Below are 18,400 nucleotides of genomic sequence, written 5' to 3'. Positions count from 1 at the left end.
GTCATTATAAAAGGGGTATTTGGACACAAATGAGAAAATACGTACTGAGCTCTGTGTATTTGTTGACTTTATTTGAGTAAAATAACTGAACTACTCCTCTGTGAAGAATATGCTTTTTGTTACCAGTGAATATTGTTATAAATGGCATTGCAGCTAGGATTGGAATGTCTTGTCTGAAGCAGTGTTTTCTCTGTTTCTAAAACCACGCCCTAGCGTTTCACTCTGAAGGCTTTCAAACACAGGAATATTCAAGCTTGTTCTCATAAAATTGAAAGCAAATTAAGCTGTATGGTTCTAATCATTTACATGTATTACGTGCCATGTTCTTCTACTTACAATTAATTAATACCATTTAATTACACAGTGATAAACCTCAATAACATGACTTTGTTTTGGCAGTGATGTTTTCTCATGACCCAAGGCTAAAGAAGGCTGGGAACAATTTGCTCAGTCTAAATCTACACCAGACATTTAACAAACAGGCGAGTGAAGAATAGAGTAATGAGAAGCAGTTAAGAAGTAGTGTAAACAGGGAGTGTACAAGGAACAAGAGCATTGGAATCAGAATTGCTAGCAAATGATTCTTTTGGTTTTACATGAATTTCACATGGTTTCAAACAGAATAATCCTTGTCTTTGTATTGGTTATAAGCAGGGATCCTAGGAATCAGTTTGCTGTGGAATAACACACATTTTCAAAGCTGGTGGAGAATTTTTAGTTTTACACTTGGGGTGAGGCAAAAAAAACATGCAAGGCTTTTTTTGTTTGTTTGATAACCAAATGCGTCAGGATAGCCGCAGAGGGAAGACTCAGACCGAAAATGCAGTGAAACAAAATATTTTAATTGACAAAAACACAAATAAACAAGCACGAGGGCCAAACAAAAGTTATAAACACAAAACAAAAGGTTTCAAACAAAACACTGGAACAAAATAACTCAAAATAAACAGGTATCTATACATATTTTTACAGACACCACTTACTCTGTGAGTCTCTCTAACCCAAACCACTCCTCAAACAAAGGGTTTCAGCTGTTTTTTATAGTCTGTGGCTGGAGCCCAATTAACCAATAATTAACAATTACGCACTTAAGGCTCCAGCCACATTCTCACATGTAATTTAGCAGGGAGGAATTTAACCCCCTCCCTGCCGATCCAAACCAAACAAGAATTATAATAAAAAACTAATGATGAAAACAGTAAAAATAATAATAATGAAACACAAATTATAGAGGCGAGCTGGCACCCCATCACACCAAATCAATACACTTATCATATATGATCATCAGCACAGGCAATTTTGCTTTCAATTTACATAAACATACTTGTTCAATAAAACTGCTTCTGGTGTACAGAGGTGAAGGTTGAACGAGGTGCACTGTCACATTCATGTTGAAGCGTAGCTGCAGTTTACTTCAGTATCCAGTGTGTTGTTAATACTGAACAAGCTGTTTAAAGATACCAAAAACAATAGAAATCACACAATCATATAGCAGATGCAGCATACATAAATAACATAAATAAATAACAGAAAATGTTTAAGTTCATACTGTAGTTAATACTTCTTCGTCGAGTCTCTGGCACCAACTACATGGATAGTTCCCAGAATTCTGTACATGCTACTGCCCTAGGTGTAGAGCAGTGGTCCTTAAAGTAATTTGGGCACGGGCATATATTGATCTTACTTGGTTGCTGCGGGCATGCTGACTATTGCATAGGTTCTTATCTTAAACACTGCCTTCCCGCGACATATACAGTGTGTGTGTGTGTGTGTGTGTATATATATATATATATATATATATACATATATATATATATGTATTAAAAACATACACATTCAAATCACAGAGAGTATAACGTTTATATATTTGTTTATTTAGCAGACGCCTTTATCCAAGGCGACTTACAGATACTAGGGTGTGTGAACTATGCATCCGCTGCAGAGTCACTTACAATTACGTCTCACCCGAAAGACTGAGCACAAGGAGGTTAAGTGACTTGCTCAGAGTCACACAATGAGTCAGTGGTTGAGGTGGGATTTGAACCAGGAACCTCCTGGTTACAAGCCCTTTTCATTAACCACTGGACCACACACTTGGCTCACTCTGATAAGGCCAAGTCTCAGAAGGTAATTGTGCATGCTGCGCTTATTCTTTAAATAATTTATATAAAATACGCAATGCAAATATTTTTAAATAGTATGTTTACACAGATAACCGTGAATAGCCTAAAATAAAAGAGGATAGATAGCGTCTCGCTTTGTTTCAATTTGGCAAATGTGCCAACACTACTCTTTTTTTTAAAGATCGCTCATCTTTAATGAGAAATTAAAATATATATATAGAGAAAATGTAATTCTAATACTGAAATGTATTAATTCTCAATAACAGTCGGCGAAATTCAGTGCTTACCCGGGATATTAACACCCCGCCTTTGCTCACGAATGATTGGACAGCTGTCAGATCTTTCACGTTCCCATTGGCTACTCACTCGCCTTCAATTTTCATGCAGAATAACGTGAACGACCTCTGCTTGCTTATGATTGGACAGCTGCATAAAACTTTTGCCAGATATTTGACTCTTCTATTGGTTAAACTTACTGTCAGTACCTGCAACTGAAACAGACACAGTTTATGTCCCACCGAGCTAACTTATGATTGGGCTACCACAGAGAAAATGCAGATATTCAATTGGTTGATCGTATAGCAGAGGCCCTTCAGGAAAAAAAAAATATATATATATGTAGAGTACATACAAGCACAGCATAAGCGAGCAGCACTGTCAACAGACTGCTGTGATGCTTTTGTTGGAAAATGTGTTTAAAGCTTTATTTATTTTCCCACACTACGACCCGCCAGAAATGTGTTCACAACCCATAATTTAAGAACAGCTGCCGCGGGCACAATGGCCTGGCTTCGCTGGCACGAATTTGCCCATGGGCACCACTTTGAGGACCATTGGTGTAGGAGAAGCCAAATCTGTTGCTGCACACTGGGGAGCAAATGGGCAGCAAGCAGGTGTGGCATTGTCTGTAAGGCTCTGCAAACACAACCCACTGTCTCACACAATCCCCAGGTTTTCATTAGGGATTTACATACAATTCATACTGTATAGTTAAGTTTTTTTTTTTCCATCTCAGTCTGTTTTGCAGACTACTGCATAATCCAGTCCCACCTGTCATATTTGTTTACATCATCGAGTTGAATTTGTTTGAATTTCAGAGTCAAAAAACAGTGACAGAGACGTTTTAATCACCATTTTAGTGTTTGGAGCATCTTTCTTTTGCAGAAGGTTTTGTAATTAATTTTCTGTTAACTCACAGAATCTGTGTTCAGCCATTTTCTCTTGTGAAAAGTGCAGGGGAGAAAGGCATTCCTTTGAAAAGGGGCAGAACTGACAGTGATGTGAACCAATCACATGACAGACCAAGACTATTGACCGATGGGTAAGGATGCTAGGGCAATAGTTAAATCTATTTTTCCTCCTATGAAGAGGTTTTAATTAATCACAGGCCAAACAAAAAGAACACGGCACCTCACAGGGCACAAAAGAAAAGGCCTAGCTCTGAGCACTAACTAAACACAGGCTTTCCTAAACTACGGCTGGAACAGATAAGCCGCTTATCCAACAAACAAAACAATTATCAAACCGTAACCAAACACAGGGATGTTTTCTTTAGTAAGGGATTTCCCCCTTTTCACAGACCAATTTTACTTGCCCTTAGTCTTCCACACTCTCTCCACTCACAATCACTGAGCACTGACCAGGAGACAGCTTATATCTCTGCCTGATTAGCTTATATCTCTGCCTGATTAGGTTATATCTCTGCCTGATTAGCTTAATTGGAGACAGCTTGACTTCTGCTGCTCCAACTAATCAGCTAGTTAAGCATTTGAGAGAGAGAACTGGCTCTCGACCCCCTAGTGGACATTCTACACATAATCCTTTCTTTTTAAATAGTTTTAAGATCAGGGGCTTTCTGGGAACAGTGCCCTCTTCATTCTCAAGCTGATATACCTACTTTCCAACACCATTCCACACACCTTATTACAATAATATATATATATATATATATATATATATAATGTACACAGACACACACAGATGAACCCGTTTTATATCACCACGCTTAATATCATGCCTCATTTATTATCACGATTTTTCAAAAACCATACGCCATGCACCATAGGTTGTTTGAGAAATTACCTCTCTTAACACTAGAACTGCCACGGCAGTCATTTTGACAGTTTGAGGTTTTAAAATTTAAAATTACTCTGCGTGTCTGATAGTTATGTGGTTGAGGGCACTTGAAAGACAGGATCATGAAAATAAGGAAGTTATAATCCCATCCGCCTAGAACCGCCAAAGCCGTAATTTTGACTGCCTTTTACAATACATCTTTTTATTTTAAATATAACCTACAGTATTCTATTTTATTTTTATATACAAGCCTGTTGTTATCGCTACTGGACCTGACAGCCATCAATTCTTTCATTTTGTACAAGGAATGCACCAGGGAAAATATCAGTAGGAGAGATTTCATCTTTAAGCTAGCCACAGCGCTTCAGCGGAAAGATTTTGATGACAAAACTGCAAAGCACACACACGAGAAAACATATGTTACTTTCATTTTAAATTAAAAACTACTTTCATTTTTACAGTTTTGTCTGTACATATACCTGTTTAACCTGTTTACACACTCGTTTCTTTTTAAATGTTTATTTTATTATAGCTTTTCATTTTATGTTTAATTGTTCATTTAAATACAGCGTTTCGGCTGCGCAGATGTTTGATATGATGCTTGAATAAAACTTGAGTTGTATCCGATAGTTTGTCTTTCATTTTAATATTGATGTTGTTTAAAATGTAACTGTCATAATGACTGCCGGTGGCGGTTTTAGGTAGGAGTATAACCGCGGCGTTTCAACTGTAAATATCATCTCACAAACCCGCTTGTTGTCACATTTTGTGCAGCCTGTCCAATGCTGTGTGGCCGGGCTTTACCAAGTAACCACATGATAGAATTAATTTCCAACGCAACTAACAACCAATAATTATCTTGGCTGATAAATTCTACTGCTATTGCAAAAAGTCTAGGTGTAATTTGACTCTGCTCTGTCTTTTGACCCTCATGTTAATAAAAAAAAAAATCACAAAAATGTCATTCTTCCATTTGTTCAATATTGCACGTTTAAGACTGCCTCTGTCCAGCTCAGTTGTGGAGAAGCTGGTTCACGCTTTTATTTCCACACGCATTGATTATTTTTAACGGTCTGTGGCTGGGGTTTCTGTCAGGGTCCAGCTGGTACAGAATTCAGCAGCCCTGGTTTGAACTAGAACTGCTGGATCTGACCAGTCCTGGCCTCCCTCCATTGGCTGCCAGTGAGGTTCAGGTTTGATTTTAAGATTTTACTTCTTACCTACAGTGCACTTAATGATTTGGCTCCTTAATATCTTAAAGACCTCCTACATATTTATGTCCCCTCTCGTGCTGTGTGATCAGCTGATCTAAATCTTCTCGTGGTTCCTAAAGCTAGGTGCGGTCAATGGGTGACCAGGCTTTTTCCTGCTATGCCCCGCGCCTATGGAACTCACTGCCACTTACTGTAAGGGAGGCCCCTTCTCTTGATGTTTTTAAATCTCGCCTGAAGACGTACTTTGATACTAAAGCTTTTAATTTATTTTTTTATTGTATTGGTATTGCTTTTATTTTGGTTTTGCTGGGTTTGTTGTATTGTTACTGTTGTACAGCGCCTTGAGATTTCTTGAAAGGTGCTCTATAAATTCAATAAGTTATTATTATTATTATAAACAACATTTTGTGCAGCCTGTCAAATGCTGCATGGGTGGTCATAACAGGATACAGTTCAGTTACAAAGCACCAATGTCACCAAATTTCTTTAGCATAGTCAGTCTTAGTCACAGAAAAACATCAAGTGCAATGCCTAATTGATAGCTCTCATCAGTCGACAATTCATGCCTTTTTTTAGATAATGACACAAACAGTTTCATTCCAGTTAATGCTATAAAATGTATTTGTCCTGTAATAAACTATATTTATTTAAATGTAAAGAATGCCTAAATGTACAGTATTAAAACACTGCTCTTTAATTCACTCGTTAGTTTTCTTTCTTTTTGACTCACACTCGTAATGTGCTGTCATAGGCAAACGTGAAACCTGGTTTATATCATGACCTGCTTTATATCACGAATTATGCCTGCAGGGCAATCATGATATAAAGCAGGTTCTTCTGTGTGTGTGTGTGTATATATATATATATATATATATATATATATATATATATATATATATATATATATATAATGTGTGCAGAGCTTCTGTTTTTCAGTTTTTATTAATTTAATTTTTCAGTGCTTATTTTTAGCTATTTTTCGAATTTTATGGAAATCGTTTTTTTTTTTTCGGGGCTTTCACTTTTTCTATAGTGTATAAAAGTATTGTTTTTGGTTACTTTTCAAAATGCTTGGCCGTTTTCTTTCTGTCAAAATATGTACAGTAGTATCGCGACAGTACTTAAGTTGTACCTTCTTTCCTTTGCTGTCTTCCACAATTAAATCCTTATTGTCATGGGCACAGTCTTCTGGGGTTTTGTGTGTAGGCATTATTTTACAATTCTGTTTTAAATCCTCTGTATCTTAACTGTAATGCAGCTTTAAATCCTGCAAACAAGCCTCCATTCCTAATTATAATCTAATTTTAAATCTTTTTAACTCTCCAATAGAAATGTAAGAATATGCTGCCACTCAGAAGTTGGGGTGCTTTTAAAGTATTCAGAATGAATCAATGATAGATACAAGACAGGAAGGAGGGACATTGCCCAGCTGCACTGGGAAGAGTTTTTTTTTTTTTTAATGGGAAAGGGGTGGTCAATGTGAATTGAGTAACCATTTCCAGTGTTTTCCGGTGTTTATTCGCTATACACCGATTTATTTTATTTATTTATTTTTGTATTGGGGTTGTTTTATCAGTTTATCAATTAAACTCGAAAATCATAAGTCATAATTATGTGACAGAGCATAGGCTCTGCACATGGGGTCATGTGTGTGTTTAAAAGGTTTGGTGGCTGGCTGCCATCTTGATGAAGGGACAGCGTGTAACCAAGATGGCCACCGCTTGCACAGCCACCTAGTTAATTGAGTGATTGTTCAATTGTGTGATTGGAAAAGTGTGGAATGTGGCCAGGTGGTGATTGAAGCAACTGGCCACATGATATAAAAGGCAGAGGAAATGTTTTTTGTGGGAGGCTGTGTAGGAGAATGTGAAGTAGTGTGGGGTAGAGACTACCAGAAAAAGGACGTGACGTAGATTTGAGGAAAAGAAACACAGAAAGGTAGCATTTAAAATGCATGGTTTGGTTTTAGAGGGTTAAAGGAATTAGCCTGCACTGCCTTAGGTTTAGGTTGTTTTTTGTTTTTTTTAAAGGGATAGTGTTAGTAAGTGCCCCAAGAGCTAGGATTTTGTTTTTTATTTTCTTGATTTTGTTCCAGTGTAAATATTGTCTGTAAATAATAAAAGTGCGCAAACCACGCTAAAATATAAATACAGATAAGTGGTGATAGAGACCCGGGCTATCCTGACAAGAGGGGCTTCACAATATATATAGGGGGGGGGTTGCATGTTGTGTGCGTGTGCATGTGCATGCAGGGGTTGCATGCTCTGTGTGCATGTGTGTGTGTGCGTGTGTGTGCAGGGGTTGCATGCTGTGTGTGGCTGTGTGTGTAGGGGAATTGGGTTGCAGGAATGGTGTGAGAGACGTGGGGGCAGGGGTCTGAATAAGGGGTGGGAGGAGCGAGGGAATATAAGGGGGTGCATGGAAAAGACCGGGAGATTGGGGGAGAGAAGAGTGAGAAAAAAGGCTGTGTTTAGAGGAGATTAAGAGAGGGAAAAAGGGGTAGGGGTAAAGGAAGACAAATATGACAAATCATTTTATTTTCATTTGACTCCCAGTTCCCTTCCCTTGCTTTTTGATTTTATTTTATTGATTATTTGGCCTAAAAATAAAACAGCTTGAGACTTCAACTCCATCATGGCCTCAGTCTCATCTTTGTCCCAAGAACCCAAAAATGCTACATTGGTGTCAGAAAAAGTGGGATAGATGAGACGGTTCGAAAAGCTAGTCCCGGTCTGGGGAGGAGACCTGGTCGCGGACAACAAGAGCGAGGTACGGGCCGAGATAAACCGCATTGCGGAGTTGAGGCAAATGCATCTGCCACAGCCAGACAGTAAGGGGGTGAATCAGTGTGGCAGTGCCATGTCCGGACAGGAGCGATGGGAGCCGTCGGATGGGTGAGTTGGTCTGCCGATGGGTGAGTTGGTCTGCTGGCTGTTGCAGAGACCGCCCAAAGTGTGAGGTGTGGGGAGGATCCCTAGATGAGGCAGGGGATGGCCGAAAAGGAGGCGCAGCTGGCAATGACCACGCAGGGTGCAACGGTGACGTCATCTCCGCACATCAAAACACACCGGTTTGATGGAAGGGGCAACTGGAAGGCTCTCCAGAGCGCGTCTGAAGCAATTGCGCTAGTGAACCAGTGGTCGGAGGCCGAGAAGGAAGGCCAATTGATCGCTGCACTAGATGGAGAGGTGCCGAGCTTCATCTTAACTCTACCAACGGGGGAGAGGACCAACTACACTGCAACTGCGGTGGAACGATAGTTTGGACAGACAGCATGCAGTTAAACACCCGACGTGGCTGAAGGAGCGATGGAAACGACCAGTTGAGTCATTGGGGCACTGGGCAATGATATAACCATGTTAATACAGAAGGCATACCCAGCGGCACGTCCTTTTAGTGGGACTGAAGATGTTTGGTTAGGCATATACAGGAGGCGTGCCTGTTCAGACAGGCCCAGGTAGACAGACAATGGTGCAGGCCACCCCCGAAGTGCCCACAAAAGTAGACAGTGTGGCTATTTTCCAGGGACGACCAACAGGCCTGGAGCCAGAGACCCTGTTCGACCACAGCGTGTGCTGGAACTGTGGGGTACAGGGGTCGGCCTAGGGGAGTGGAGGCCGGCCCACGATATACAGCTTACTCCTGCGACTAACAAAGACACTGTGACGGTAGGGCTGGTCGGCCAGGGTAGCCACATGCATGTGCCCTGCACGGTCGGTGGGGAACAGTACACCCACACCACCATCACGCTTATTCAGCCTGGACTGTTCCCATACTGTGGGGAAGCCATCAAAGCCTTGTGAGCCCCAACCAAGGTCTGCCTCAGGACAGTTTCCGGCCAACTCGCTTCCCATGCAGGACCTCCAGGAGCTCAACATTGTCCTGGGGGGCATAAAGCGCCAGCACCCTGTTTGGTTTGCAGACATCGGGGAGTAGTGTATTATGGGGGCTGTCATCCTAATGGCCATGGAGGCTACGCTAGACCTCGGACAGCAACAGCTGTGGGTACAAGGTGGGGGGGGGGCATGCAACCCGCTACTGCTGCAACCCAGGGGGGAGGGGGGGGGAGACGCCTGCCAAGCCAGGGGCATCGCCCGAACAATCACCAGCTCCTCGCCTGCTCAACAACCAAACAGCTCACCAGCTTGCCTACCAGCTCACCGCCTGCTCAACAGCTCGCTTGCCTGCCAATCAGCATACCAGCTCACCTGCCTGCCCATCAGCCAACCAGCTCACCAGCTCGCCTGCCTGCTCAAGAGCCTACCTTTTTTTACTTATCTTACAATGATACATTCAATGTGCTTCTCTGTTGTGTATCTGTCTATATTAATTTCCAAATAGCTTTTGAAAAGGCTTCTCAAAGCTGAACAAAAGGAAATGTGATGGAATTATGTCAGTATTACAAGTACTACTGTACATATTCTTCAATTATTTTTTATAATGGTGTGATCATCTACCACTCTACATTATGAATCAGAATAAAACCACTTCAAATGCAACATGCTTAGCTTATTAAGAAGAGACAGGGAGAAAACTGGGTACGGTACAGTCTTCATCAACATGCGGTTGGAGAAGAATGCTTTCAGATTTACAAACGAAAATATTGTTTTTGAATTTGACATTCAGATCAACAATAGTGATTACTGTTGTTTAACAGCTGCTCGTAATATAAATAATAATATTTCACACTCATAAAGAAAGTTCCAGCTAAACAAAAAAGGGAGACAAAACCGAACCAGGTAACTACAGACCAATAAGCTTGACTTCTATTATATGTAAACTTATGGAAACTATAATAAGATCCAAAATGGAAAAATTACCTATATGGTAACAATATCCTGGGAGACAGTCAGCATGGTTTTAGGAAAGGGAGATTGTGTCTAACTAACCTGCTTGATTTTTTTGAGGATGCAACATCGACAATGGATAATTGCAAAGCATACGACATGGTTTATTTAGATTTCCAGAAAGCTTTTGACAAAGTCCTGCATAAAAGATTAATGCTCAAACTGAACGCAGTAGGGATTCAAGGAAATGCATGCACATGGATTAGGGAGTGGTTAACATGTAGAAAACAGAAAGTACTGATTAGAGGAGAAACCTCAAAATGGAGCGAGGTAACCAGTAGTGTACCACAGGGATCAGTATTAGGTCCTCTACTATTCCTAATCTACATTAATGATTTAGATTCTGGTATATTAAGCAAACTTGTTAAATTTGCAGACAACACAAAAATAGGAGGAGTGGCAAACACTGTTGCAGCAGCAAAGGTCATTCAAAATGATCTAGACAGGATTCAGAACTGGGCAGACACATGGCAAATGACATTTAATAGAGAAAAGTGTAAAGTACTGCACGCAGGCAATAAAAATGTGCATTATAAATATCATATGGGAGATACTGAAATTGAAGAAGGAATCTATGAAAAAGACATAGGAGTTTATGTTGTAAATGTCTTCATCTAGACAATGTGAGGAAGCTGTAAAAAAGGCTGTAAAAAAGGATATATTGTGAGAAGTGTTGAATTTAAATCAAGGGAAGTAATGTTACAACTTTACAATGCATTAGTAAGACCTCACCTAGAATATTGTAGTCAGTTCTGGTCACTTCATTACAAAAAGGATATTGCTGATCTAGAAAGAGTGCAAAGAAGAGCAACCAGAATTATCCCGGGTTTAAAAGACATGTCGTATGCAGACAGGCTAAAAGAACTGAATCTATTCAGTCTTGAACAAAGAAGACTACAAGGCGATCTGATTCAAGCATTCAAAATTCTAAAAGGTATAGACAATGTTGACCCAGGGGACTTCTTTGACCTGAAAAAAGAAACAAGGACCAGGGGTCACAAATTGAGATTAGATAAAGGGACATTCAGAACAGAAGATAGGAGGCACTTTTTTACACAGAGAATTGTGAGGGTCTGGAACCAACTCCCCAGTAATGTTGTTGAAGTTGACACCCTGGGGTCCTCCAAGAAGCTGCTTGATGAGATTCTGGGATCAATAAGCTACTAACAACCAAACGAGCAAGATGGGCTGAATGGCCTCCTCTCGTTTGTAAACTTTCTTATGTTCTTATGTACTATAACTGGCATTTTTTCTCTCGCAGAATGGTCAATCAACTTTTGAATCATTAACCAACTGGATTTATGAAAAGTTTAATTTAACTGGCCAAAACTTTACGTAACTAGCGTGTACAGAAGCATGACTTTCATTTGTATCTTCATGGAAGTAACATTCAGAAACTCAGTAACTTAGTTTCATCGTATCATATTAAGAAAACAATTATATATTATTTTTCCCTGTAGGGCGATTCCAAGAATGCATTGATACACTGTGACATATAATGAATCTTGGTGAAAAATCTCCCTCCCGACCTGTGAGGGCGCTAAGCAGCAAGGACAGAGTTCTTTTGACAGGCTGGACTGACAGTTCTTTCCCGGGTCGGTGAGTCGGCCAGTCTGGAAGAAGGTGAGACTCTGTTGTAAGAACGTATTGACCCGGAAGGTAAACAATGTAGCAGCCGCTGATTGTAAAGGCAGCTGCATTCGTTTACCAAGGGGTCATGCATGACAGCATAAAAAGGGGACGGAGACTCGTAATCAGCTCCTTCATTTTTGGTTATTAAGAAGTGACCTGGAAGGACCGGTGTTTTTTTGGTGAAAATTGTGAGTGTTTCTCTTGTTCTGTCTATTTGTTTGTTTGTATTCACTAGACAGCTAAACCGTTCCGGAGCTGTCGCCAGAGGCCAGCACAAACCCGGAACAGTACTGCACTTGTATCACCATAAACTGTATTTTACAGCACTAGCACTAATTCACGCACTAACAGACTTGTGTATGTGTTTTGTGTGGGTGTATAATAAAAACAGGACTATTATTTGCGGGGGGGCAAACCCCGGGATTATAAATGAAGTAATACACACCGCTGTATTACTTACCTTCATTATTGTTTACTGTTTTGCCATCAGGCACTGGACAAAAACAAATAAAACAAATCTTTTCACCTGGATTACAATTGTGTTCTTTAATCACCTTCACCTGATCACTATTAACCACTTTTGCCACATACACATATTTTACTTGTAAATGAATTATTTCACATCCCTCAGAAAACAGCTATATTTTACAAATTCCATCACATTCATTGTTTTGAAGGGTTTTTTAAAAGCATTTACCAGGGGATTAGATTAAACATTTCATAACAGTAAATTTACGGTACTTCAGTTGACTTTCTTTTTATTTTTTTCCCCTATTTAACAGTTTTTTTAACAACTCTCCAATACTTGTTTCTTATTAGTATTTTTGATATTAACATAGACTTGGCATGTTACTTAATATTTATGATATAGCCAAAGTCTATGAACCAATATAAAGCCTTCTGAGATTATCACACCAGTCAGTAGACTCTCAATTCCCAGCAGGAGTACTATGGGGTGCCATGTGTAAAAAAAAAAAAAAAAACCAAAAAAAAACGTTAATATTTTAATATTTAATATTTAAAACTAAATCAGAAGATTGTATGCAAATGAGCTCTGCTTGCTTTGTGCTTTCACGCGATTTGATTGGATCTTGTAATGCTGAAATTTTCATGTTCCCGATTAGCATTACAAGAGCCAATCAAATCATGTGAAAGCACAAAGCGGGCGGAGCTCATTTGGATACAAACTCCAGATTTAGCTGGCCAGTTAAATATTTAGCTAAATGTTAAATCTAGTTAAGATTTAAGATTTATTTAAATATTTAGCTAAATGTTAAATCTTGTAACTAGATTTATAAATTATATTTGAATGTACACATTTAAAAAAATATTTATTTATTTTACATTTATAAATCTGGGGGAAAAATACAAGGTTTAAGTTAAATCTGGAAAAAAAGATGTTAAAATATTAATGTTTTTTTTTTTTTTTTTTTACACATGGCACCCCATAGAGTACAGTACCATGCTATCCATATTTGCATTTATTGCCTCTGCTTGAGGTCCAAGGCTAAATCACTTCCCTTGTATATTGTATAGTAGTACATTATGTAATGTGCCATAACAAATATACAGTGTACAGCAGGGATAGTCAATTATTTTTTGTCAAGGTCCACATTTCTTGGTCAAGGTATAGTCAAGGTCCAGACTCATCTGAAAGTCAAGGTCCGAAACATTTTTCTTGCTGCAAGTGCCCCTGTCCAACAAACACATACAATGCTGTGAATTAGTAATATACCCCATTGCTTTTAGTCATATTTTTAGTCCATTAAAAAAAATGTAATAAATTAAATCTGAGACTTTGAGAAAGTACATATATCAAATGTCAAACAGATGTAAATATTAGCATTAAAACACTTTCAGATAACTGTTTTAAGTTTTGAATTAGAGTTTACAAAGAGTATTAACTTTGGTTTTGTTAAATAAAATTATAGTAGGCATAGATTAATATAGATAATTGTGATCAGGTGCAGTGGTGCAGTAAATAAATCCAGTCCACACAATCCTTTTCTCCCAAAAACAGTCTGTGGACTTTAATAATAATAAAAATAATAACAAAGAACACAAAATAAGTCCACCCCTTTACCAGCGATGGTATTGGGGGGGTACACGGCAGCTTTTCTAAAAATAAACAACAACGGGACTTTGTCCGTCCCCGCGTTCTCTGTGCGCGCAGTGCTCTCGCTCCAGAGAAGCGTGGTGCCGTGAGTGGTGCGGTGCGGTGCTGTGCTGTGCTGTGCAGTGCAAGGACGTGCTCTTTATAAACCGCCGGTCCGCGGCTCACTCCTCCTCTGCAACACAAAACACACGTAAACCAAAATCATAAAAACAATACAGGCTCCGGCCGTTTGCCTTTCATTATCAGCGCAAGGGGAGGTTTTGACATAGCTGCTTCCCCTTTGTACCCAGCAAACTCCTCCCTGCAGCCCACGCGTCGCCATGATTTCTCCAATAGAGGGCTGCCCCGCAGCTGACTGCAATGGAATCGTCCTGAGTACTTGCAGCTACGCGCCCCTCCTAATATGGTCACCTTCCGGTTTCCACCTACCATCGAGGTGGCAGATCTAGGAGGCAGCTTACCTTCCCCCTTACACAGCGCCCTTTCTAATCGGGAGGGAGATTTGCAGCATCGATACTTTCTCTCTTTATCACATATCTCACCCCTCAGAGTGATGCCGAAGGAACACTCGGCCAACACTACATTCCCCAATGGTCCCCCCTCCCTTGAAAAAAAATCTGCATTTTGATGCTCCTTACCCGCACGATGTTTCACTGTATAGTGGAAGGGTTGCAGCGCCAGATACCACCGAGTTATCCGAGCGTTATTGTCCTTCATCGTGTGTAACCACCTTAAAGGAGCATGATCAGTGACAAGCGAGAAAGAACGCCCCAACAAGTAATAGCGAAGAGCATGAGTAGCCCATTTGATGGCTAAACATTCCTTCTCAATGACGGAGTAGTTAATTTCCCTAGGAGCCATTTTTTTGCTCAAATAAATGATAGGGTGTTCCACTCCGTCAACTTGTTGGGACAGGACCGCGCCTTACCCAGTCGGTCGAGGAGCTCGTCCACTCGGGGCATTGGATACGCATCAAACTTAGAGATGGCATTGACCTTCCGGAAATCCACACAGAACCGAGTGGAGCCGTCCTTTTTGCCCACCATCACGATAGGACTGCACCACTCGCTCCGGGAAGGCTCAATGACTCCAAGCCTGAGCATATCCTCCACCTCCTCGTGAACGGGACCCCTGCGACTCTCCGGGATCCGGTACGGTCTCTCTCGGACCCTGACACCTGGCGGAGTAATAATAGCATGAGAAATAACATTAGTCCTGCCGGGCAAATCAGAAAAAACATCACTAAACCTTTCCACCAACTGGAAGAGCTCACGTTTCTGATCCGGAAGTAACTGTTCTCCCATCGGAATGTTAGTTGCAGCTAATGGATTGACAGTGGGACCAAAATCCTCTTCTAAACTGTCACCAGCTATAAACAGGGCCTCCCTTTCATTCCAGGGTTTTAGCAAGTTAATGTGATAAATTTCTGTCTTATTTCGGCGATTGGGTTGTCTAATTTCATAATTCACATTACCAATTCCCCGTATCACCTCATATGGCCCCTGCCATTTAGCATACAACTTAGACTCTGATGAAGGAAGTAGCAGCAGTACTTTATCACCTGACCGAAAAGTCCGAATTCTTGCTTGTTTGTTGTACTGCTGCTCTTGGCGATGCTGAGCTAGTTTTAGGTTTTCTTGTGCCAAACGACCAACCAATTCCAGGCGGTCTCTTAACAGGATTACGTATTTGACTATGTTTTTGGAAGTTTTTGTTTGCTCCTCCCACCCTTCTTTCACAAGATCCAGAATGCCCCGTGGTTGCCTCCCATACAGCAGCTCAAAGGGAGAGAACCCGGTCGAACTCTGAGGCACCTCTCTCACTGCAAACATCAGGTAGGGGAGGAGTTTAGCCCAATGTTTCTGCTCTTGGGTGACAAACCGCTTCAGCATCTGTTTTAAAGTCTGATTAAAACGTTCCACCAAACCGTCCGTCTGCGGGTGATAAACAGAGGTTCGAATGGACTTAATTTGCAACAATTTATACAATTCTTTCAAACACTGTGACATGAAGTTCGTTCCGTGATCAGTGAGGATTTCTTTTGGAATCCCTACTCTCGTTATAATCTGTACTAACTCTCGAGCAACTGCTGCGGCACTAGTGGATCTCAATGGTACTGCCTCTGGATATCTGGTCGCGTAGTCCACCACTACCAAAATGTGCGTGTATCCAGAGTCAGACTGGCTCAAGGGACCCACTATATCCATAGCAATGCGTTCAAAGGGAACTGAGATCAGGGGCAGTGGGACCAGCGGGGCCGGGCGAACCCGCCCCGGCGCTACTTGCTGGCATTCCGGACACCCCGCTACATATCGCGTCACCTCACTATAGACTCCCATCCAATAAAATCGAGCCAATATTCGTTCCCGAGTCTTATCGCTACCTAAATGGCCTGAACATGGGACATCGTGAGCCAACCGCATGATCTCACGTCGAAAAGACTGAGGAACGAGTAATTGTGTTACAATCTGGCTTGTGCTCGTGGCTTGGGATACCCTATACAGCAAATGCCCGACAATAATGTGGTGAGGATATGTAAGCGGCCGGTTATCCTCTACATCCTTCCCCTCGATAGACCGAACCTGCCCCCAGATGTGTGCCAGCGAAGGATCATTCTTTTGTTCCAACGCTAGGTCCACATCTCGGTCCCAGAACTTCGGGATATCGAGCGGAGCTACAGTAGCTTCAGCACTGGGGGCCCCAGTAACCTGCCCCCGCAGGTCACACTGAGTCCCAATCCCCTTTCCCTTACATTTAACAGACTCTGAAGTTTCCCCCACCAAACCCCAGCCTTGTCTTATTGACATTCCTTCCCATTTTTCAACCCTTCGCTCTTTTTTTGTTTTTTTCGGGCGAAATCGGGAATAGAACAAATCAGCTTGCAGCGGGAATATTTTCCCAATAGTTTCCCCCGCTGCTCCCATGGTCTTACCGGAGACTGGCGTTACCGTTTTATTAATCATTGTTTCAAAATATGGCCAGTCTCGACCTAAAATAACTGGATATGGCAACTTTGCAGCCACTGCCACGATTACGCGGCGGGTATGACATCCAATCGTCACATCTAATTTAGTGAGGGGGTAGTCCTTGTTACCTTGACCACCAAGGTACCCCCGCCAACAGAGCTTCTTCAATTAAAGTCTGCCCACATCCTGAGTCCACTAACGCGTGGGTACTCACATCACCAACCCGTACAACAACAATGCAAGGCCCCTCCCAATCATTACCCCTGGACTTACCTGGTGCTGTTGGTAGGTAATGGGAGGCCGCACCACATTCCATCGCCGCCGGACAATTCCGCGCAAGGTGGCCGACCTCATGGCACCGGTAACACGTGGGGTGAAAGGGCGCCCACGGAGCTTGTATGTCCCGCTGCCGGTTCGGCAGTGGGGAGGGGTTCTCTGTTCTCACCCCGCTGGGGGTCGACCTCGCCCTCCATTGGGGTGGAGGAAGGCCGCCCGTGGGGTGTCGATGAGAAGTAGCCCCGTGGGGGGAGGGGGTGAAGTGCTGTGGGGGTCCTGTCCTCGGAGTCGGTCCTGTCCGGGGTCGGTTGGAGGGAGGAGCGGGGGTAACGACCACGGGAGCTGATGCCACGGCATCCTCATACCCCTCAGCCAATCGGACTGCTGCCTCTAGCGTGGTGGGTCGATGCCTGGTGACCCAGTTCTGGGTGTCCGGCCCCAGCACCTTCACGAACTGCTCTACGGCAATCAGCTCGGTGATTTTTTCTGCATCGTTGGTGCCGGGGCAGAGCCACCGGGTCACATGATCCACAAGTTGCTTGTCCACCACGCGGGGTCGCAGCCCTGGGGGGCGCTGGTACTCCCGGAACCGGCGGCGGTGTGTCTCCTCTGTGATGTCCAGCCGCTGGAGAATGGCCTGCTTCACCTGGTCGTACACCAGGGCTTGCTCATGTGTCAAGGCTTGGTAGGCTGCCTGGGCCTCTCCGATCAAATTGGGGCCCAACTGGGTAGCCCACCACTCCCGAGGCCACTGAGCTGCTGTTGCCTGCCTTTCAAAGGCAACTAAGTAAGCCTCGGGGTCATCCTCCAGCGACATCTTCACTACCCTTACCCTTGGTAGGGGTACTGCTGGTTGAACCACCGGTTCCCTCCCCCGATTGGCCTCCAGGAACAAGCCATGCATCCTTTCCATCATGGCCGTCAATGATTCCTGATGCCTCCGCTCCTGCGCCTCCAACAGCGCTGCCAATGCGGTTGGGTCCATTTATAATCCCTCTTCTTGACACCAAGTGTGATCAGGTGCAGTGGTGCAGTAAATAAATCCAGTCCACACAATCCTTTTCTCCCAAAAACAGTCTGTGGACTTTAATAATAATAAAAATAATAACAAAGAACACAAAATAAGTCCACCCCTTTACCAGCGATGGTA

This window comes from Acipenser ruthenus, chromosome 5 (assembly GCF_902713425.1).
Source record: "Acipenser ruthenus chromosome 5, fAciRut3.2 maternal haplotype, whole genome shotgun sequence".
Classification (NCBI taxonomy): Eukaryota; Metazoa; Chordata; class Actinopteri; order Acipenseriformes; family Acipenseridae; genus Acipenser; species Acipenser ruthenus.
Note: the sequence above shows the minus strand (reverse complement) of the source record.